The 23865-nt window shown below is 43.9% G+C and overlaps 1 long non-coding RNA gene across 1 annotated transcript in view; it reads right to left on the reverse strand.

Annotated features, from left to right (window-relative positions):
* Positions 1–2737: 2737 nt before the first annotated feature.
* The window catches only part of LOC125618227, a 78904-nt gene continuing 57776 nt past the window's right edge, over positions 2738–23865 (reverse strand). Inside the window, exons 3-4 of the long non-coding RNA XR_007349485.1 lie at positions 9893–10730; positions 2738–4692 (exon numbers count right to left, since the gene is read on the reverse strand). This is a non-coding gene — a long non-coding RNA (uncharacterized LOC125618227). The remainder of the gene's footprint in view (positions 4693–9892; positions 10731–23865) is intronic.

The following is a 23865-nucleotide window of genomic DNA, read 5'->3' on the forward strand; positions in this document are numbered from 1 at the left end:
TTGGGTGATGTGATGGAAATAAGCAAATGAAACTGCAAAATAACCAGGCTGAAATCTCTTTTAACTCCATCAACAAATTTCAGCTCCCAATACATGAGACAGATGATCTATGACAAACACTTCATCATGGCAATGATCTTAGGGAAGCACAGCACCATCATCACCAGTGGCCTGGAGCAGCCACTGGAAAAGAACTTCCACAGTGTCTGTGGGCCAGGGGAGAATGTTCTGCATTTGTATCATCTTCTACCTTCACACAAATACCATGACCTTTCCTACCTCCAACTTCTGCTTTGTGATCTCTTGTCAATGGTTAGTCCTTCTTAGGCCACTATGTCTAATGCAGGTACCAAACATGAGAGTGCTGAGATCACAGTTATTATACTTTCTGCTGACTGTCCCTTCACAGCCAAAGATATTGCCAAGAGTATATATAGGTAGCATGTTAGCCAACAGTGAGGTGGTGGAAGACGTTGCAAAATGCCTCACTCTTGCTATGGAGCAAGTTAACAAATGGGACGTGACTAGCATGGGACTGAGAGACATAACCCAGGAACAGCTAGATGAGTTCTTAACATCCATTCAGAAATCATCTTTGCTCAAACATGGAAGCTGATCACTGGAGGGCAGGGGGAGGAGGATGCAACTGTGCTGTGATGGAGGATGGAGATCAGTGCTTGAAAGAAGGGGTTGCCAGAGGGACAGAAGGCTTTGATATGGCTGAAAATGTAGGCCACTGTCTTACTTACTGATAATGTGACAACTCTGCATCCATAGTCACAAGGTGGAGGAAGGCCACCTGATCTTTGATAATCTAAAGATTATTGCTTATACTCTGCTGGAGAACACTGCTGTGTTTGTCCTTTTTTGTTCTACATCAACAGTAGACCCCACCCTGCCAGTGACACTGCTAGCATCTTGTTCATCAACTTGAGTATGGACACAAATCCTTCATTTCCTTACCCAATGAGAAAGCTGAAAGTGACATTATGGACAGGCTAGTAAACCAAACAACTTGCCATGTACCCCTGTCTGTGCACAGACTTCATGCAAGCCCTGGGAGCCTTTTGTTTTTTGCATCATCACTGATTTCACAGGAAGGGTTCAGACTCAGCACTCTCATTCATCTCTGTGTTGACTGTGGAGAAAGCTATGATATGGGTGAATCAAGTGCCAGAAGAGAAGGCTAGGATTCACAAGCTACACAGCACCTTTGTTGACAGTACAATCCAGCAAATGGCATAGCTCATCACCTGGGAAATCCAAGAGGTTTTACCTTTTCGTGAGATCTCTTCAGAAATAAAGCTATCTGGGTTTATAGCAGCTTAATTCACAATAGTTAAACTGTGGAACCAAACCTAGATATCCTTCAATAGATGAATGGATAAAGAAACAGTGGTACTATACACAACAGAATATTACTCAACATTAAAAGAGAATAAAATTATGGCATTTGCAGGTAAATGGATGGAGTTGGAGAATATCATGCTAAGCAAAGTAAGCCAATCTCAAAAAGACAAAGGCCAAATGTTCTCTCTGATAAGTGGATGTTGATCCATAATTGGGAGGCATGGGAAAAATGGAGGAACTGTGATTGGGCAAAAGGGAGGGAAGGATGGGGAGGGGGTATGGGGGCAGAAAAGATGGTGGAATGAGATGGACATTATTATCCTAGGTTTCATGTATGACTTCACATATGGTGCAATGCTACATTGTGTACAACTAGAGAAATGAAAAGTTGTGTACAATGAATCAAAATGCATTCTGTTGTCATATATAACTAATTAAAATAAATAAGTTCATTAATTTTTTTTAAAAAAGCCATCTGGGTAGAGACTGTCTCATGCTTTCATGGACTCAGGAGTACAACAGCTCTAAATTTCACTGCACTCTTGGCCCAGGGATTGGTTCCAGGGTATGTCACATGCCACTCTTATTTGGATGCAAAATGATATGAAAACTTTTCACCAGAGTTTACCATGAAAGCTGTTGGGATAACATATTGCTACTGCCATCTTCTTTTTCAAATCTTCCCAACTTTGCATGGGTGATGATCTGCATCCTCTAACACCAGCTACAAGATCTCTTGTGCAATAATGACATCATCAAAATTCCACAGATAGACAAAATCTATACGAAAGGCACTCAGTTGATGTTTATCATTTATAGCTGAAATGACAGTTTATGTATGACTTTTATCTCTTTCCCCATTCTGTTTTAAAACACAAATTTCAAGATGCTGGTGTTTGTGTGTATATACATTTCCAGGACATTAAAGATTGGGCTTTCCCTGCTCCTTATACTCTCAGCAAAGATTCATCAGACCATTCTACACTCTACTGAAGATTCAATTCCCTGCAGGAGATTTTTACAAATTCCTGGGAAAATTGGCCACTTTGTTCCAAAATTCAGCTCAAGATTTGCAGAAGATGGAAATAGGGCAGGGTTACATCATATGAATACGAACAACCTCCATATGGACTCTTAGACTCTGTCATGGCACAATTTTCCTGGGCACATAACCCCTCACCTAACCTCCTGCCATTTCACCAATCCTTTCTGCAACATCTCCTCCCACCTCATCTCTTCTATCTCCACCCATTTCATCCTTCACCCCTTCCACTGTAACCCCTAGTCGGCTTTCTCCAAGTCCCACTGAGTTCTAAGTCCACTTTGCCCATCCCATCTGAGTGCCCAACTAAACATCCTATCAAGCTGTTGATTTATCAGGAAGCCATTGGAGTTTGAAGTACTATTTATTTCTTGTAAAACATTTGCAAAGCACTTTTCAGCACTGATTTTATGCCAATCATGTTTCATGCTTTTAATTAAAGTTTATTCCTGAGTGGAACACACACTTATGTTGACAAGCTGAAAGGCCTTGTTTCAAAATAAAAGACATTTTATAAAGCAAGGAAACAAAAACAGAAAGTGGTGAGTGACATAAGGGGAAGAGTTTGGATTATGTCTAAGTGATTTCTAATGTCCCCTCTCCATGCTAATTTTCTATGATTCCAGATCATATTCCATGATGCCACACAATTCCATGTCTTTGTGGCAGAGGTATATCTGAGATAGACCAATCCATCTGAGCTAGACTCATCCAGATAGGGACAACATTTATATAAAGTTTATCTGGCTCTGTCTTCCTTCAAATGAATCAGAAAACTTCAGAAGAAATCAATATAGGGACTTTGCAGTTTCTACAACATTCTCATTTACATTTTAGCCTTTGTTACTTGCAAAATAAGAGGATTTCTCTGAAAAGGTCTAGTTTTCCATCATTCTTTCCTTTAAAAAACATTGAATGAGGGCCCTCTATGTTTGGGGCAGTGTACTGGACACTGGACAGAGCCCACGGAGGAGGAGGTCCAGCGGGAAAAACAAACAAGGAGACAATTGCTACTCAGGCTCAAATCTTCTTTCAGTTCCTGCAGCCTGGCCATGGTCTCTGGCCTCTCCCATTCAGGTGTAAGCACAGTACATACACAGCCCCTGCCCTAGCACTCTCATTCCCATCCGTCACTTGGTAATTTTAGTAATTCATATTAAGCCTCTCCAGAGCCAGGATCACCTCCAAGGTCGTTTCTATCTCTAAATGCCCCTCACCTCTTTTTCCTTTTCTTTCTTTCTTCCTTCTTTTCTTTCTTTCTCTTTCTTTCTTTTTCTTCTCCCCACTCCCCTCTCTCAGAAGTGACACATATTCCCCTTCTTGTCCCATACAAAGCAGTTCTCTTAGGTGTCACCCTCCACCCATAGTGACTCAAATATTTCTTCTAAATAAATATGGGAATCTCCTCAAAAAAGAGTTCTGGAGGGGGCGACAAGAGGTTTCCACCTGTGCTCAGACAACATGGCAGCGTGTGCTTGGAATGAGATGGGTCTTGTCCAGCACAAGAGAGCAGAGGCAGCCTGGGTGGTAAAGAATAAAGAAAATTCTAAGGGATGAAATGTATTTCTTATTCTCAGTAAGACCATTCCAGAAATGTAGGGAGTTGGCCCACGGGCCTGCCAATGTTTGGGTTATGTTTCGACCTTGATTGAGCACCAGAGCTGAACACAGTGCCAACTCCCATGTGCTGTGAGCAGAGCTGGGTACATTACACTTCCCTATTTTTGTTTTTGGGTCTTTTCTCCTATGTGTCTAGGATGTTTTCTCCATTATAACCAGGACTTTTCCTCCCTCTGGACCTCCACACAGAATCTAGCCCAAGCTGATACTCCTAGGAGTTGCTTAGTCCATTCTGAGTGCTGCCCCCACCCTGCCAAAAAAAAAAAAAAAACTAGAAAAAAATATTTGTTTGCTCCAAAGAAGTGCCAATAATTCCACGGAGAACTGTGATAGGCAGTAGCATTTCACTCGAGATTCCCTGATGGCAAGGAGATTTCTGGTCAATAGGGACATGGTAATGCCAGGTTATTGCTGTAGATGTTCCTGCACAGGAGAGGAGGCAGACCCAGAGCACAAGGCGGATTTTCCCTATGGAGTAGTGTGGGAGTCTCTGCTTGTTCCCCACCGAGGACCAGCACTTCCTCTATTTTTTCCATCTTTCTTACATGCAGGGTCTGGATCTCAATTCAGCACTCCAAACGCAGTGTCCCCAGCAGACACAGAATTCTTGCTGAGGCAGCCTGAACAGAAGAATCCAGAAAGATATAGTCATTGTCCTCAAATAGCTGAAGGCCTGTCACCTAAAAGAGACATTAGATTTACTCAGCATAGTTCCAAAGGAGAGTGAGAAAAACAACAGAAGATGCTGGAAGACAAAAGCACCTTCATTATGTAAAAGACGGGTTTAGACCAAAACTAAAATTGAATAGTCTGAACATCAGAAATTTGATCTCTTCCCAGCTTCCCCACCCCCTAAGTCAATGTATAGTGATAATATGCATGAGGTAGGTGCTAAGAGCCAAGTATATGATGCATGGCATTTTTGGTCGAAAGGTGACGCCAGCTAGCCATTGAGATGATATGATTATGTTAAGATTTGCATTCATATGGATATTGGACTCCTGCTGTTCACCTAGGCCGGCTACGGGACTCCTGGAGAGTTCCCATTGGTTGGGGAAGTACAGTAGGAGGGAGTTCCGGGGGAGGAGCTCTCGCTGCGGGTCCGAGAGGAGGCCGCGTGGGTGGAAGAAAAAATTCTTCCAGGGCGGTACCGGACATTGGCGGCAGTTTCAAAAAATAAACTTTGTTCCTGCTTGAGTGGCTCGTGATTTTGTGCCCAGCCAGACTGCGGCAGGTAGGAATGCCCTAAGAAAGGTGCTCGAACTACGTCCAAACTTAGGGTTGGGATGTAGAAACAACCATGATGAATTTGGGATGTGCGGGTAGAACATGCTACTAGAAACTAAATTTCAAGGAGAAACGCTGCAAAGGGTATAGAACAGCCAGGTCCTTGAGGTCCACAGTGAAAGCAGAGGTTCTAGGACTAGCAAGGAGGTGGCCTTGCTTTAGTCTTCTCCAGTCCCAGGCACTCTGGTGGTGTGAACCAAAAAAGAAAAGGCCTTGTGTAAACAATAGATGAACAATGATCTCAAAGGGCCCAAGCAATTCTCAGAAAGAACCACAGAGGAGCAAAAAACTGAGAAAAGAAAATCATTTCTGCCTGGCCAGAAAAAAAATTAGCATCAAGTCGCTCAGAAGAGCAGGAAGCACATCAGGCTCCAGGGCACAAGGCCACCAACCAAGAGCAAATTCAGAGACATAACCTGGACCAGCTACTAGAATTATTGTTACAGAAGAGAATAATGGCCCAAGCTCCAGCAGTGGTCAGACTCAGGCATCCATATGAAGCCATCCTTACAGGTTTCCAGAGGAGGGGAGAAGGGAGACAGTCCTCTCATTATCATTATTACCATGAGCACGGAAATTCTGCAGCCACACAGAAATCATCAAAGTATCAAACGTTATGACTACATAATTATTAATATTTTTCCAGAGTCAGATGTATCAAGGTATAATTTGCACACTGCAAAATTTATCCTTCTTAGGTATACAGTTTAATGAAATCTCATATGTGCACATAATTGTAAAATCATTTCCATAATCAAAATGTAGAACTTTTTCCTTGCTCCAAAACACCCCTTCATACCTCTTTGTAGTCAACAAACACCTCTCTTCATCATTAGCTATTGGAAACCACCAGTCAGGTATGTGTGTGTGTGTGTTTGTGTGTGTGTGTGTGCCTGTATTCTATTTATTGCCTTTTCTAGAATGTCATATAAATGAAATCATAACAAATGTAGCCTTGACTTTTTGATCTGGTTTCTTTCACTTAGATAAAGCATTTTAGATTTATCCATGATGTCCCTATAGGGTAATCTGTTCTTTGTCTTGCTTCACTGGTATTATTCCACGGTATAAATACACCACATTTCTTTTATGCATTCACCAATTGATGAACATCTATATTGTTTCTAGTTTTTGATGGTTGCATACAGGTTTTAGCATGGACATGTGTTGTCACTGGGTAAATATCTAGACATGGAATGGCTAGACCATATGGCCAAGTATCTGTTAAACTTTATAAGGAACCCCCCAAGCACCTTTCCAAAATGGACATCCACATGTGTCTGACTATTGCAATATCCTCATTTGCACTCACAGAAGCTCAATCTGAAAATACTGATGTTCTACTTCTATTGATCCAACATTCAGGAAGTTAGAAATATCCAGAGGTGGTATTTGAAGGTTATGGAAATAGTGAGCTTCTTGTCTCTGTGGTATCTGAGGTGGGGATGGGCACTGCTAGTCAGGGGTATGATAAAGGGCTAGATGACTTGGCTTCCAAATCTCCTCCTGCTCTGGTTTCTGTGATACTGAGCATGAACGTCACCCTGTCCAGCATTCCTAACCCCACCCTCCCACATTTCTTACCACTCGGCTCACTAGACAAATGTGTCTCGGTATTTGACATCTTTATCAGTGTAACTGATGTGTTTCCCTAAATCTATATTTTTCGTGCAATCAATTGGATATCTTAGCAGTTTTTACAAAGAGGTAGTAAGTTAATGGACCACCCACCTTCAGTTTTAGGTTCACCTATTGACCTCTTTAGGGCTATAACTATTTCACTCAGTTTCACTCAGTTGCTCTCTACCTGAGCTTCCTTTCTGGGGATAACAGTACCCAGTACTGGGAATTCTGCAGAGCACCCCAAGAATAGGAATAACTGAGCACTGATGCTGGTAATAGCAATTAGAAAGATGACTTTGACTCTGTCTTCCTTGCCCTGGAATCCAGAGTTTGGCAAGTCTGAATTTGGATTCTGACTCTTTCACTAGCTGTGTGATTTTCAGCAAGATAGTTAACCCTGTAACGTGGGATTTCTCCATGAAGATTTATTTTAGGTAAAGTGCCTTGCATAGTGACTGGGACACAGTGTACCACTTAGGGAATATTATTTTTATTTTTACTGGCACTGAATCTACTCTCATATTCACTACTTATGGGGATGATAGCCATCTCAGATTGTCCTGGGAGGTGGCACTAGATAATAGAGCAGAAACCAAGATCTAAGTCAGGGAAGATATGGTGACCCAGGGGAAGTGATAGAGCAGCAATCACTGAGGAAATTGTCCCTGTGGTGAAGCTGGCCTCAGACTCCAGACTTGGAACTATTTCCAATGCCATTTCTGAAGACATCTTTCTGGCCAAAGATTTCACATATCTACTTCTCCCAGAGCTTCTTGACTTTTCACAGCCATATTGATATTTTCCCAAAATTCTGTAGGGCCATCAAGAGTATCGGTATTGGGCAGAAGGACAAATGAGTGGTTTAGATGTGGTTTTCTCTTATAACCAGAGACAGTAGATGAATATGATTGGTCTCTATTGACCAGTCTTTACCAGAGAAATTAGTGACTTTTAATACCCATGGATTTGGTTTTCAAAGTAAGATTTCCTTAGACCAGGACTTCATCATCTCTGAGAATGTGGAAATGATAAAGTGAATATCTCTGAGAACATGGAAATGATACAGTGAATATGCTTTTACCTTGAGGAAAGTCTATAAACAATTCCCTAAACCATCATGCCTAATTTCCTACCTCCTATTCTCTGCGCTGGACCATTCTACCTCATCCCGCTTCTCAACCACTCTCACCTTCCCTAGGTTTGGGAGCCAAATTAATTCATTTCTTCTCCCAGAAATAAAGTAGACCATAACAGTGGGTTCCAACCTAAGAGCTGAGTGAGCAGTGGACATCTCTTTCTTGGCCCTGACCTGTCCTGGATCTCAGGGTGGATGGGAGCGTGACGTTTGCCCAGAGCACCATGTAGAGCTCACACTTAACTTGGATCCCAGACACATCATATAGGCCTTATATAAACATGGGCAAGTGATGGTTTTTCCAAGATCCAGTGTCTAAACTCTACAAAATCCAGTGTCTATCTTCTATAAAATAAGGTAGTAACACTTACCCACAAGACTATTTTGGGAATTAGAAATTATATAAAGAGAACATCCAGTACATTCTAGGTACTTAATAAACCATAGCTACTTTATTATTCTTATCTTCCTTCTTGCTATAAGATTATAAGATAGTTCACTAGACTCCTATCACCAATTTCACCAGTTTCTTGGATGTATGACTATTAAGTAAAGGTAAGGACTGGTTGAGCTCATGAGCATGGACTCTCCTGACCCTATTCCTTACAGTCTAAATAGGACACAAAATAGCTGCTTTTCATCAGCTCCCTTCTTAGAAGACAGCCTCAGGATTATGAATGAGTTAGAACTGAAACCAATTGAATATTACTTTTCAGCAATTAACTTTAGAAATCTGTTACTAAATCAGAAGTTAATGCAGATGGTTGGTTTAGCATAATCATTGTTAATTTTTGGTCATAGACATTACTTCTTTGGACTCTCCAAATGTTCCCTCACCCTCCCACACCCAACCGAGACCATGGAAAATCAGGAGTTGGCCTTGAACACCATGTTCTGCCTCCTCTTACAGTTCACAGGTGATACCTGTTTGTGGAACAAACAGAGGAGTACAATTTCCAAGGCTGTCAATCTGGAGGCCAATCCATTTGCCAAAAAATTGGAAACATCTCAACAACTTTCAGCTAAGCATGAAGGCCTTGGCCTCCAGAGAGGCTCTCACATTACAAAACTTGATGGAAACCACTTGTGTCGGGGGCTTGGAGAGAAAAGGCTCAGGTCACTTTGTTCCTGCTGCGGGAATCTGGATGGAAGACAGAGTTGTCTCCAGATCCCAACCTTAGATATGATCACAGCCAGCAAGCTGGTCCTGCAGCATGGGCTGCTTCTTCCCAGCCAGCCACCTCCCTCTTCCCTAACACTCCACTCCATCTCTGTTTCTAGTCATCACATCAGAAATCAAGCTTAGCTTGATTATTCAGCTTACTTGGAATTGACCCAGGTAGAATAGTATGCCTTTAGTGCAAGAAAAAGGGAATAAAGAAGATGATAGGAAGAGTTTAGATGGATGTCAGGGAATGCCATCTCTTTGCTCCATGGTTCCAGGAATAGGTTCACAGAGACCCAGATCCACCAAGATACCTGAGAGCCTCAAGATGGAACTAAGATGACAGAGTGCAGGAGGACACTTGAGAGAAGACTCAGATATGGCAGTCACATAACTGATAAGCTACCAGACCACTGAAAATGACCTTTTAGACTAAACCATTAACAAAAGAAAAAAGATAATTGAAAGAAACCAGTTAATGAGAGCACTGATCCCCCAAATCAGACATGGCCAATGGGTACTCTACCTCACAGTTGATCCAACAAATTCCTTTTGGTGCTTATGTCACTTGGAGTCAGGATTCTGTCACCTGTAACCACAAAAGCTAAGTAATTTTCCCAGGGTCACACTGTAAGTGATAAGCACATCTAGGCTGTTAGTTGAGGCCTACCTGATCCAAAGGCATGCATTTATTCTTCTCCATGTAGCTCTCTCTGTCCCTCTTTCCCAAGGACAAGTTCATCAGCAACTTCATAAGAGGTAGGAGGAAAGCAAATTAAGCACTTTATTCAATATAAAATGGGCCAAGAATTGTTTTGTTCCAGGTATTGGACTACAGTGGTGAAGAACTAGCAAAGGCACAGCTGAGTGGGGAGCAGGTTTGTTAACAGACTGGATTGAAGAAGGAGGGGGAAAGGTGAAGAAAATAGGAGCCACAGCCATGCTCTGTGGCATCAGCTTGGGATTGTCCTCTCCCCTGCAGTGCCCACACAGGTGAGTGCCTCTGTTTAATTTCTTCAAAGTATAATTTTCTGCAGAACTCTAACTTGGCAGATATCATGTGTGTGAGTTTTGCAGGACAAAGGACAGAACTTGAATATAAAACCTGCTTCTCACATTCAGTCCTGCTGCGAAGAAAGACAATTGAGGTTCAGAGGAATAGCAACTACCACTCCAAGCTTCCCTTCTCCCAGATCCGATGAGGGAGCAGACAAAACGGAGGTCTAAAAAGGTGTGCACACGTGACATGCAGAAGCTGAGGTATTTCTTTGGTTGAATCGCCTTTTTGCTGCACTTCGGGTGGAGTCTGAATAACATGTAGTCGACTTCTATAAATTCTTGTTTGATGAGAGTTCAGTAATGGTGACATGGTCAGGTGAGCCCATTTCCATTACATAAAGACACCATCCACCACTAGAAAAACCATGGAGTAAAACTTGTGGTTCCCAACATGTTCACCTATGACTGGGAAATAAGATGAAATCAGAGCCTCCAATGACAAGTTCTCCCTGGAAAGAAGGAAAGAAAGGAGTAAAGATATATTCTCACTTAAGAATTCAAGTTTGTGTACCAAAAAGATGAAGATCTTCAGGAATAGCCAGGCATGGTGGTACTCACCTGTAGTCCCAAAAGCTCAGGAGGCTGAGATAGGAAGATTGCAAGTTCAAAGCCAGCCTCAACAACTTAGCAAGGCTCTAAGCAACTTAGCAAGACCCTGTCTCTAAATAAAAAATACATTAAGAGGACCGGGGATGTGATTTAGTGGTTAAGTGCCCCTGGGTTCAATCCCAGGTACAAAAAAAAAAAAAAAAAAAAACCTTCAGGGTACAGCAGTTATGGTTGTAGGGTTATATTTGCAAATAATAGAAATGAACTAATAGTCATTCTGCTCATTTCTTGCTTTAAAAAAAGGAATAAAATGGAACATCAGGTAGGTCACAGTATCAACAGGAAGGAGAGAGAATCTCACACTTAAGGGAGAAAAGCCAAATTCATGTCCAAGAAACCATCTGCTCAAATACCATTCCCACTGCCAGTTGACCAATGCCATCATTTGTCCTCACATTTGACCCTGGATTCTGGGTGTCACTAACACAAGGTGATTCCTACACCATCCCTGATCTTCCCATCAAACTTTTTGAGACTCAAAGCCCTCCAATGGGAATATCTGATAGACACATATGAAGTCATGTGGCTATGACCTAACCACCAAGATTCCAGAACAGGGACTGACCTCAGAGCTTTCTCTGTGGGGAGCAGAGCCCTGCTGCCCACCCACTCACAAAGTGATGAATTCTCCTAGCATCAAAGAGGTTGAAATGACAGAGAACCAACATGGCAACCATTACTCCCTGCCTTGTGTCTTTTTATTAACCATATACCTCTCTGCAGAGCTATAATCAAGCCAGCCCTGCCAGGAGGTATTTTTCCTTCTTAAAAAATAATAATAATAAAATTAAATTAAAATGTTAAATATGTATACACACATATACATGTATTTTATATATGCATGCGTGTATGTGTGTGTGTGTATACATATATGTATAGGTGAGAGAAAATTCCATTGAGTTTTAGAAACAGGGTTTTTTCCTGGTGTTTGATTCTGTTCTCTTCAGTGGATGTATACTGAGAGTTAGGAACCCCCCTCACTAACAGCACTGAGCCTTTCTCCTGAGTCCTGTGCAGCCTTCTTTGGTGGTTTGGAGGACTGACTCAGCCGGGTTCACCCTACCCTGTCTCCAGCTTTACCTTATGCTGTTCACTTGCCCTAATCCTTCAAATTCCTTCATGCTAATCTCTCAGCTTGATGCTCCATCCTGCTCTTCTCCCCCGGAGCCTGAGCTCAAATAGAACCTAGAATTTTAAAGAGTGCCCTGGTAGTGGGTTCTTGTGGGGCAAGAGAGCCAGAGAGCAGACTGCACTCTCATTCCAGCATGGAAATTCCACACCAATTCATCTTCCTGTTTTTAACAAGATAGCTCTGCTTGCTCTGGCAAACAGGCCTAACCAAACCCAAAACCAAAGTGCCCCATCCTTGGCCTTGCGCCTTTACCCACCAAAACAAGTCTTTCTGGGCTTTCCAGAAGATTCCAGATCTCAGAATGAAAGTTTCTCATAGCTCCGGGATCTGGGTGCTGACTCATTTCTCATGGACAAATTAAACCCCCTTTGGGAGAGAGAGCCAAGCTACAGGTGCCCCAAACCCAATTTCAAAAGCCCTCCAGGAACAGGGCTCAGAGGGAGCCAGGGGAAGTGGCGATGGGGTGGCAGGGCTGGGAGGGAGCCAGAAGGCAGGAAATGAGCTTCTGCCCTTGGGTTAGTTTCCAGGAGAGATTCCTTCCAGCCAGACAGGATGGGATGCACACAGCTGCCTCCCTGATGGGGTTTCAACATTTGTTTCCTCTCCAAAGCTGCAGCTGGAAAGGACGGTCAAGCAGAAATGAAGAGAGGACTGAGAATCCCTCTTGGGCTTTGATTCAGCCCAAGTGAAATAGAAATGCAGTCAGCAAAAAACAGTAGGAAATAATATTGTTGAAAATAATAGTATTTCAACACAGGGATAATCAATATCATTATTTGAGAAATAATTATTTCTTTGATTTTTACATTTCTGGAATCCTGGGAAGCAAGTCTAGTTTAAAAAGAGAGGAAAACAGAAGCATTGAGATTTCGATGGAAATGTCATATGGGTATTTTTAACTCTTAAGTTAGTGGTCTTGATTCTATTTAAAATACTGTATGTGTGGACCTGGGGTTGTGGCTCAGTAGTACAGCATTTGCCTCGTACATATGAGGTACTGGGTTCAATCCTTAGCACCACATAAAAATAAATAAAGATATTGTGTCCACCTAAAACCAAAAAAATAAATAAATATTTTTAAAAATACTGTGTGCAATTTCTTTGTGAAAAAAAAGCAATATTTGTTTATTGTCGGGAAAGATCAAAACCCACTTACAAGGAAAGCTCTTTAAAAGTTCCCCCTCCCATAAGGTATACATAAGTTTTTTATGCACTTATTAATGCTTTGTTTTAAAAAAATGTAATCATACATATTTTGCAATTTTTTCCTCTGAATTGTATCAATAACACCTAATCTAGGTTATTATTTTAAGTGGTCATATAGTGTATTGTCATGTGGACACCCCATCATCTATTTAACAAAGCACTATTATTAAATATTTGCCATGTTTCTAATTTTTAGTATTATTGTTAAATGACACTATAAAATAAGCTCTCTATCTTGCATGCATAACTATGTTAATGTGGTTATTTCTTTAGGATGTATTTATAGATGTGAAACTAGCATACAATAATCATTAATTTTCTATGTAGAGTCAACCTGCCATACCCATGGGGTCCCTGTCTATGGACTCAACCAATCACAGATCAAAAATTTTGTTAGATTTACAATGGTTGTATCTGTAATAAACAGGCGCATCTTTTTTTTCCTTGTCACTAATCCCTAAACAACACAATATAACACTATAAAGCACTTATGTAAGCATAAGATGATTAGATATTATAAGTCTAAGATGATTTAAGGTATGTGGGAGGATATAAGTTATATGTAAATACTATGCCATTTTATATAAGGTATACAAGGGACTTCAGCATCCATGAATTTTGCTATCCATAGGGGATCCAAGGACCAGGTCCCCGGATAACGAGTGAATTCTGCTATGTCAAATTGCCTTCTCCTATATGGACCAAATCTAGGTCCATCTAGATTTCACGAACCTGTGAATACCTGTTCCCCACACACTCACTAATATGGGTCTTGTCTTTCTTTGCTTCTTAACTAGATCTATGTTTACTTGATAACTGGTAGCATTTGCTTTGATAAAAGTTTCATGAGAATTCCTTCTCTTTTGATTGCTTCTATGTGATAAGATCAACCTTAATAGCAGTCAGTTAACAGAAAAGGGACAGTGGGAGGGAGACAGAGTGGAGTCCATGGAGTAAATAAGCAGACTCAGAAGGAGCATGGAAAAGCCAAACCTTCCACCAGGGGAAGTGAAGGAGGCATTAGAAGCTGAATTTAAACCAGACAATTTCCTGCACCTTTGGACAGAGGACTGTTTCGGTGCCATTCAAAGGGTTGTAAGGACCTGTGCCACTGGTTAATCATTTTAAAGCTGGACATTTGCAGTTCAGGTGATGCAACTTACAGAAGCATGTTTGAACACAGCTATCTTGGCGTTCCTACAGAAAGTCATCCAAGAAAAGTATTGTAGATGGTCAGAAGAATGGAACTGTGCTGGGCCCTCACTACCTAATGAGACCCCCCCAGTCATTCTGTAGATCAGTGACGCAGTTAACATCACACTGGAGCCCCAGCCCAAAACACTCAGGCCCAGGTAAAATAAATGATGATGTGTTTGAAGTACTCCTCCTGGGCTTCTGATTTCCTTTCTTTTATGTTTTGCATGTGGAATCTCTTATAATTCTCCCAACAAACTTTTGAAGTAGATTTTTTTTTATTTTTTCCAGCCCTACAGATGAATAGCTAAAGCTCAGACCAATGAGGCAAAGCATGACACTTGAATCTGCATCCTCCAGCTCCAATCTCATGGCCTTCATGCAGCCACTACCTGGTGGGATTTGCAGAGATGCTACTCACTTCTGGCACAGTTTGAGCAAAGGCTCAAACAAGACCCCAGAAATGGCCAACCTTCTTCCTGTTGCACCAAACTCCGAAGGCAACGTAATGAGGAGACAACATCCTCACAAAAAGAAGGTTCCACGTTCTTCCCATCATGGGGGAACAGATTCCAACACTTACAAGACTTCCGAGAAATGCTGAGAAACCAAACCCTTAAATCTAAATGAATAACACCTAATCAGCTTCTCCCTGGAAACCCACCCCGGCTTGTAAGGGTTGTGGCAAGTTGCTTGGAAACCCTAAGGATCATGCAGGGACACAGGATGCAAATGCAAGACACCCATCATTTTTTCTCCTTTGCATAGCAGCTTTCCACCAGGAGGCGAGGAGAAGGTCATGGCCACCAGATGTTGCTGAGGGCAAGAGACTGGTGCCTGGGCTTTGCCAGGGGCCTGCCACACCCCTGCCGCCCCCGCAGTGCTCTCTCCTATGACCCCATGGTGCTATATCCAGTGCTTCCAGTGGCCCATCTGCCTGGGCAGCAGGGCTGGGGGACAGACATTGAAACACAGATCATCTGGTGCTGTCTGTGATGCTGACTGAAGTCTGGTATGCTGGTTTGAGAGCTGCTGCCTGAAACATCAAAGCAATGAAAAACAAACAAGCCATTTTGAGATGGCCTGGGGGGTGGGTAGCCCTCAAAAACAAAGCTGGTAGAATTCTCTTCCTGTGCACTTCCCCATGCTCTGCCTTTAGCCAGAGCGTCTTTTAGGTAAAGTGGAAGCTTCTGCTGATGGGGATTCAAAGTCTCCATCCTGAACACCCCCCGACCCACCTGAATTTGTTTTAAAATGTCATAAAGTGCCACCTCCACTCCCACAGGGACAAATGCCACCCAACTTCGTTTGCCAGCCTCTCCCAAACCATCCCACCTCCCTAGACCAGCCAGCCAGCTGGCTGCCTAGGGTGCTGCTGCACTCACACCCAATCCCCAACTCTGGGGAGCCCTAATCACCATCACCGTGCACCCTAACTCACATGCTCCAACAGGCATTGCTCACAAATGTCAAAAGTCACACAAGCTAAGTCACAGATTTGCACACATTACTCCAGGAACTCAGCTGTCCTGTGACAAATAAAGCTCAGAAATCTCACTGTAGCCGCATTCAGTGACTTCTCTCTTCCTCACTAATCCAACTACCTCCTTCCAGCAGATTCTGAGACCCTTTCCTGTTCTAAGAACTTTTAGTTCTCATTGGGTTCCCATAACACCTAATTAAGTCGGATTTAATTTTCTCCATTTTACAGAGGAATAAATTAAAGAACTGAAGTTTTGAACACAGAAGTACCCAAGTTCACACATCTGGCAAGAACCTGCAGATTGAGAGTCAAACTCAGCTGTTAAAAAGCCACACTCCAGCAAGTACAGCCTGTAATGTGCTGCTACAGAGTTGTACAATGGGGTTAGAAAATCAGAAATAAGAAAAAGAACAGGTCAGAGGGAGAGAGTAGCAAAGATGAGCTACATAGTCTTAATGTCAAGGTAAATTATTGAAGTTTTACATTACAGCCACGCACTGAGTCAAGGCTCAGCCCAGCTAGAGGGCGAAGTCTTGGGCTGCAAACCACAGCTCCCCACCAAGTCATCACTACAGCCCTGCTATTCTGAGGGGCAGCTGGAAACAGCAAGGTCCATTGCCTGGAGCCTTGAGTGAGAGCTTAGTGGCATTTGTGTAGGATTTCATACAACATACGCATAGAGTGGCTTAGATTTCTATGAAACCATTCCACCTCGTCTGGATGGTGAAAAGGGAGCTCTTTTGGAGTCTGAAGCTTAAATGTGAGTTTTACAGATTTTTTTCTGCTTCAGATATCTTTTCCTCCTCTATAGTTTTATTTATCTGCTTAAAAACTGCCATGGTTAAACATCTGCAATGCCACCCCCCAGCACCCTTCGAGGGTTTATTCTTCAATTCAATCAGCTAGACACTGCCCAGGCATTAAAAACATGAACGGTCAAGATGCCAAGTCACCTTCTGACCATCTAATTTGATACCCTCATTTTCCCAATGGGGGAAGCAAATCTCAGAGAGGGGGAAGTCCTTCCCCAAGATGCTGTAGGTGGCCTGTGAGCAGCACAGAAATCCAGGGCAGCGCAGGCAACTCCCACCTCTCATTTGGGAGAAAACAGAACCACAAAGTAGAGGGAGAATTGTGGAGGTGGAGGTGGAAGTGGTTGGTTTCAGGAGCACCACAAAGGGGCAGAATGAGTACCAGAGTCAGGTTCAGAAGACAGAGTCCCTGACTCTGCCCTGAACCCACAGAGCCACTGCGGACTGGCACGTCACCTTCTTTTCTCTTATAAAAGGGAGCACATCAGCCACTCTCGGGATGGTTTCAAGAAGCAGATGAGGATGGGCCTTGATAAGCTCTGCCTGTATGCAACCACCTTTAGCCCATGTCCCCAAGGTTTTGAGGAGGCCTAGGGACCAGGGAACCAGCAGAGAGAGTCAGACAAGCTCTCTGAGCAGATCCAAGCCTGGGGGGCTTCTCCCAGCAAAGGGGGCCCAGGGCACTGGGCTAATCCACGGCATCCAAGCATGGCTTGGGCTGTGTCTAAGCAGCTTTGGTTTTAAAAGATTAGGAGGGCAGTGGAGTGGAAAGAAAAGCTGATGAGACAGCAAAGTCCAGCCGTGGTACCACACTGCCCTCTGCAGGGAACATGGGGGAAGGAACCGAGCCTGGCGAAGGCTAAGTGGACCGCCCAGGGTCCCAGGATCCATTCCCTACTGCCACACAGTACAAGCCCTCCTCTCCAGGTTGAAACAGGGACTGCCCCCACCCTCACCATATGTCCTGTCTTCAAACATCACAGGCCCCACTCAGTGCATGGCCTGATTCTTCTTCCTGAAGTCTGCCCTCTGAGGAGCCTGCCTTAGCAACTCACTGCTTACTCAGAAAACAGGATTTAGAAGATTCCACAAAACAGATCCACCCTGGATCCTGCCTGACTTGCTACACCTCTCTGCTCCAGAACAAGGTGATTTCTCCAAACTCTGGGACATGTTCCAATCCTTGGAGAAAGCCCCCACCATGAGGGAGATGGGCCTTGCCTGAATCAAGGAATAAACCAGGGTCCCGCAGATCTCAGGGATGAACCAGAAATTCTGCGACTTTCAAGAGCATCAGTACCGACTCCACAACTGACCTGAGAGTAGGAGGGAGACAACATTTGGGACTCAGAGCCTGTCCCAAAGCCAGGAGAGTGTCCTCACAGGCCTTTAATGAGTCAGACTCTCCCCCATCCCATCCCCACTCTCCATCCTTTCTGTAGCTGTGTGGTTCAGAGCAGGGCACCCTGCAGCTGGCTGACCAGCCTCCAGGCGTGGGCTCAGGCCATGCTCCCTGTGTGCCCTTGTGCAGGCCTAGGAGCTGCTGCAGCCAGCCTGGCCATGTGACCCGAGTGATTCACACACGCAGACGCCCCAACCAGCTTCCCCTTTCTTCCTCTCCCAGGCCATCACAAAAGGCACAGTCTCAGCACAGAGCTGCATTGTTCCCAGGGTCAGGAGGGGCTGGAAGCTGAGGGGAATGAGGAAGACAGGGAGCCAGGCAGAGGGTGGTTTTCCATACAGCATACGGACCTCGTGCAGGCCAGGCCCACTTCCTGCTCTGGCCCCAGCGCTGGAGCTCAAGTTTACATCTCCCTCCCTTCGAGCCAACTTTGGTTTTGGTTGTTGGCTTCTTTTATTTTCCACTCTCTGAGCGTATGCATTTCTTTGAAAAATATGCACGTGCTATTTCTTGTTTCTTCTCCCATGTGCATGATTCTTTAGAGACCATAAGACAAATCCACCCAGCTAACTTTGACTTTAGGACATGCTTTATCCTTTCTCTTCTGTTCTCCACCCCCAACTAAACAGCATGAGCAGGTAGATATGATCCGGGTAGGAGTGGGCAAGGCCAGGACTGGGCAGGGGTGGTAGTGCTGGTGGTGTGAGAGGTGAAAGGGAAGGGGCAGAACCTGGTTAGCTTTTCAGGGAAGCAGAATGAGGGAACACAGCCAAGGACTGGGGAAATGACTCCAGTTCTCCCAATTCTCTAATTATGAGAATCTTCAACTCTGGATTGTTGAGAATAAGTTCCTAGTAAATAAACAATTGGAATTAGACGGAATTCTGGAGGCCAGGTAGTCCTTTCTTCAGAAGGCCGATGGCAGGCTAGTCAGTCTGTCTCATGGCCAACCAACTCAACTCATTAGGAAGCACTTCGAATGTCAAATGGAAATCTACCCTCTGTGTGTCAGACTGTAAGAATGGCCACCCTTCTCCACCCTCAATTGTATCTAAGTCCTTTGCACATGATCTGCAGGACCTATCTTATGACTTACTAAGACCAAATGTGAAGTTATGCCATTACTGAGCCTAGGCCTCAAGGGATCTTGCAAGTTTCTTTCTCTTTGAACCCTGTCACTGGCACAAGAAGGTCAGGACAGCCTGCTGGAGGATGAACAAACACATAAAGAATTGCTGAGTTGTCCCAGAGGAGACCAGAAGAGCTACAGCCCACCTGCAGCTGACTACAGGTGCAAGAACGAGCCCCATCCCAGATCTGCAGAGCTGTCCAGCTGAGCCCAGAACAAATTGCTGGCTCCCAGAATTACGAGATAAATAAATGATTGTAGTTTAAAGTTACTAAGTTCTGGGGTATTTTCTTATGCAGAAAAAAATACATTGATGTACTCCATAATAGCCCTGTAGAGATATACTGAATGATCCTGATTCTTTGTCCCTGGGGACAGCCCTTTCAATACTGAAATAAGTCTCATTGCCTCTGAGCACCAGAATAGCTTATAGGAGGCCATGCAGATGAGCCCCTGCCTTAGAGGAAAGCCCACCCGAGGCAGCCTTTGTCACAGCAGCCCCCGAGGCCTCAAGTCAGTGTCAGTACCCTTCAGTAGCATCTTGTCCTCTCACCAGGGCACTGTGACAGCCTGGGCACTCCAACAGTCCAATCCTTCCAGCAAGTTTTATTGAAAATTAAGAGAAATTAAAAGATTGAGGTAAGGAGGCCGCTAAAAGCACAATGAAAATACTTAAATCAATTCGGCTTCTTGAAGCCACTTCTGACCCAAATCTAAACTGCCAAAAAGTCTCTAAAACAAATGTCGTTGGCAGACTTCAAATGGAGCCCTGGCTCTGTGGGCCACAGCAGCAGGAGGGTGGTCAGAGGCTGCTGGCTTCCAGCTTTTGCCACGTGGAGCAAACAGCAAAGGCACTGACCTTGGTCTTGGGGTCTGATGGGGAAGGTTCACCAACCTGGCCACAGGAGACAGATCATGCCAACCCCTGCCTCCTTTCGGAACCCGATGCAGAGGGAAGTGGCATTGTGGGAAATGGCTGCCATCTGTGGATTTTCTGGCTGAAGACTTTGCTGCAAAGTTTGCCAGTTTCCAACGAGCCCTTGCAGCTTGGCTTCCTGTTTTTCCTGTGCTCTGCCTAAGTGTCACAGCACAGTTATTCTGGAAGACGTTCTCAAAATGGATATGGTCTCCAATTTTCTTTCCCTAATAACAGTGCAGGAAATAGGGGTGAGGGAGGCAGAGAGACAGGAAAAACCCCAAACCTCAGAAAAGGATGAAAACACTTCTAAGCTCAATGTTTTAAATGAGAAAATTAAAATCACCAAGTCATAGTACACAACCCTCTACTGGCTCAGCCCAGTCTCCCACCGCTGGGCAGCCATCGAAGAGGAGAAACTTCACGGAAGTAAGGAGTGTGTGTTCTGCTGACATGGGATCAAGGGTATTTTGAAATTCCCTCTCTGAGAGCCTAAAAGCCATTGGCATGGGACAGCAACAGGGTCAAGTGGCTGGTGGCACAGGCCTAGAATGACGCCGTCCACCAGCAATTATTTTTCAACCACATAAATGGCCTTGGACAGGGTTCAAAGCAGAACAAAGAAAGGACAGCTCTCTTCCAACTCTTTTCTGTCTTCCACTGAAAAAATTCATCAGGCCTAGTCCCCAAATTCAATTTTTTTTTTTACTGGTGCATTATAATTATACATAATAGTGGGATTCATTGTTACATATTCATACATGCACAGTATAACAATATAATTTGGTCAATTTTGTTCCCCAAATTCATTCTCATTCATGGTCATGAAAGAAGCTCAAAGTCTGGAGCATACATGCTTTAAAGTTCTCTGCAGCCATCCTGATTTTAGGTTTTGGATTGAAAGATGAGGCTATGTCCCTGCATGCGGACCCATGTGTCTAAGCCTACATTTACCCAAGATTTTATCCATGTGAATGCACTAACATTTACATTGTGGGAGTGCCTGCCCCAGTGAGCCTGGGTTTACATAAGTAAATATATCCACAGCACATCAACCTGGTGCAAATGCCTTGGGAACCCACAGATGTGCACGTCAGCCCACGTGTGCATGAAAAAATTGTGACTGTGTGCACACATGCAAGTGTTGCACACTCCACACTTTACTCCAACTTGACTCCGTGTGTGCGCACTAGTCTGTGACAAGGTGTGCCTGGGTGTGCATGTGTCTGTCCATGCAAGCAGGGCCCCTGGCCTGCCCCCATCTCCTCCTCCCTTTCCATGAACCCAAAGCAGCCTTTGTCTGCCTTCCTTTGGGATGTGCCAGCTAATGGCAGGGGTCCCCCTCCCGGGAAACAACACTCCTCCCCTACTCATTTGTGTCTCCTCAGAGAGCTGACTGGCCTGGAGGGGCTCCAGCCTCCAACAGTAAATGGCAGCCCACGATTGCAATGGACGACTTTCTTAATTGCCCGTGATGCTTGCGGGCACCGTGCAAACACGACGGTAGCTATTAGGCTGCAAGGCCTGAGCAGGGCTACATTTTGCGCCTGTGTAAATTTAGTGTTCCTGGGAGTTGAGAGGCCAAAGTGGGATAGAGCCACCAAGAGACTGTCATTATGGCCTGGCACAAGCCTGTCCTTAGCTTCTTGAGCCCCTGAGGCCATTTCACCACACTCCAGAATTGCAACGCCCCTAGAATTTCCAAACCAGGGCACCCCTGGGGGACAGTCCTCCCCGACCCTCCCAGTCCCTTTATACCAATGCACGCTTCCTCTTTCTCTTCTGCCTCCTTTTTCCTCTTTCCACTCCTTTTTCTTCCTGCTGATTTCCTTGGTTCACCTTTTCTCCCTCTCCTTCTTCTCTTTTTCTTCTCTTCCCTCCACCCCCACTTCTTTCTACCTCCTTCCCCTCTTCTCTCTTCTCCTTCAGCCTCTTCGTTCCCCTCTGGAGACTTAAAGCAGGACAGTGACCAGACACCACCCACCCACCACTACCAGCTACCTCTCCTTTTGCTCCAGGCCCCAACCCAGCCCAGTCTTTCCCTCTGCTCCCTATCCAGACCATTCCTTAGAACCCTGGTCCCCAAAGTGAGACCTGCTATTTGCACTATTTCCAAGGCTCTGGCGAGGCTGGAGTGGTCTAGCATAGGACATTTTGGTTTCTTGATTTCCCTAGGTTTTTCCTCTCCTAGGCCTCATGATAACTAGTGCACATTCCCTTATCTCCTGCCATGATGACTTCAGTTCACATGGAAGAAACAGAAGGTCTAAGATAGGGGAGACTCAGAGAGACCCAGTAAGTTATAGCCAGGTGCCCAGCCTCAGGACTGCCCCGGAGCTATAGGCAGTCAAGATACTCAAACTAAAATGCCTACAGGAATCTGTCAGAAGATGTAAATATGTGGGTGGGGAAGGAACCTCACACCATCTACAGAGGTAGCCACTCTCTAGCTGATTTTTCCCACTGGGAATGGCAACCATATCAGGCAAGATAACCATGACTTTTTTAAAGCACTAAGGGAACCCACCATTTTGCATGAGATCTCAAGATTTTTAGGTGTGAAAAACATCTGAAATCTTTTAAGACACTGCACAGGCCAAGCAAAACATATCCACAACCTGAATACAGTACTCTGACTACTAGATTCCAACCTTTGAACCTTTGGTCCAAAGATTCCAATGAAGAAATGAGTAGAAGCAACTTTTGTGTCCAGCCAAGATGGCATTCAATCAAAACCTACCAAGCATTTAAAAGAGCAGGAAAATACGATCTACAAGGAGAAGACAAATCAGTCAATCAAAACCAACTAAGAACTCATATAGCTTAACAGACACAGAAATTGAAGTTATTATATAACTGCATTCTATATGTTCAAGAAGTTAAGTGAAAATAAATCTGATATTTTAAACATTCAAATCAAACATGAAGACATAGCAATAGGGATGATTTGATGCCACATAGAGAGAAAAAGGAATTCAAAAAAAGGGGGAAAATAACAGAGAATCACTGAACTGAGGGTCAATTTCAGGCAGCCTAATATATGTAATTGGAGTCATCAACTTTGGGCCAGCAGGCTAGGACAAAAAATAAACATTTAAAGTAATATTGACTACAATGTTTCAAATGTAATAAAAACTATTGTACACCCACAAATCCAGGAAGCCCAGAGAATGCCAAGCCAAATAAAGTATGAGGAAAATCGTGCCACAGAATCAAACTGCTCAAAACCAGCAACATAGACTCTTTTTTTTTTTTTTTTTTTTTTTAAATATTTATTTATTTTTTTAGTTCTCGGCGGACACAACATCTTTGTTTGTATGTGGTGCTGAGGATCGAACCCGGGCCGCACGCATGACAGGCGAGCGCGCTACCACTTGAGCCACAGCCCCAGCCCCAACATAGACTCTTAAAAGCAGCAAGAGGAAGACATGTTTCGCACAAAGGAGCCAATGTGAAGATGTAGCTGATGTCTCATCAGAAACCACTCAAGGAAAAGGCAGTGGAATGGACACACTGCCAGCTTGGACTTTATACCTAGCAAAATATCTTTCCCCCAAAAGAGTGAAATAGAGTTTCCAAACACAAAAGCTAGGAGAGTCTCTCAATGGCAGGCCCATACTAAAAAAAAAAAAAAAAAAAAAAAAAAAAGGTCAAGAGTCATTTAAAGAAATCATAAAAAACCTAAAAAATCGTAAAATTAC

This window comes from Marmota marmota, unplaced genomic scaffold (genome assembly GCF_001458135.2).
Source record: "Marmota marmota marmota unplaced genomic scaffold, marMar, whole genome shotgun sequence".
NCBI lineage: Eukaryota > Metazoa > Chordata > Mammalia > Rodentia > Sciuridae > Marmota > Marmota marmota.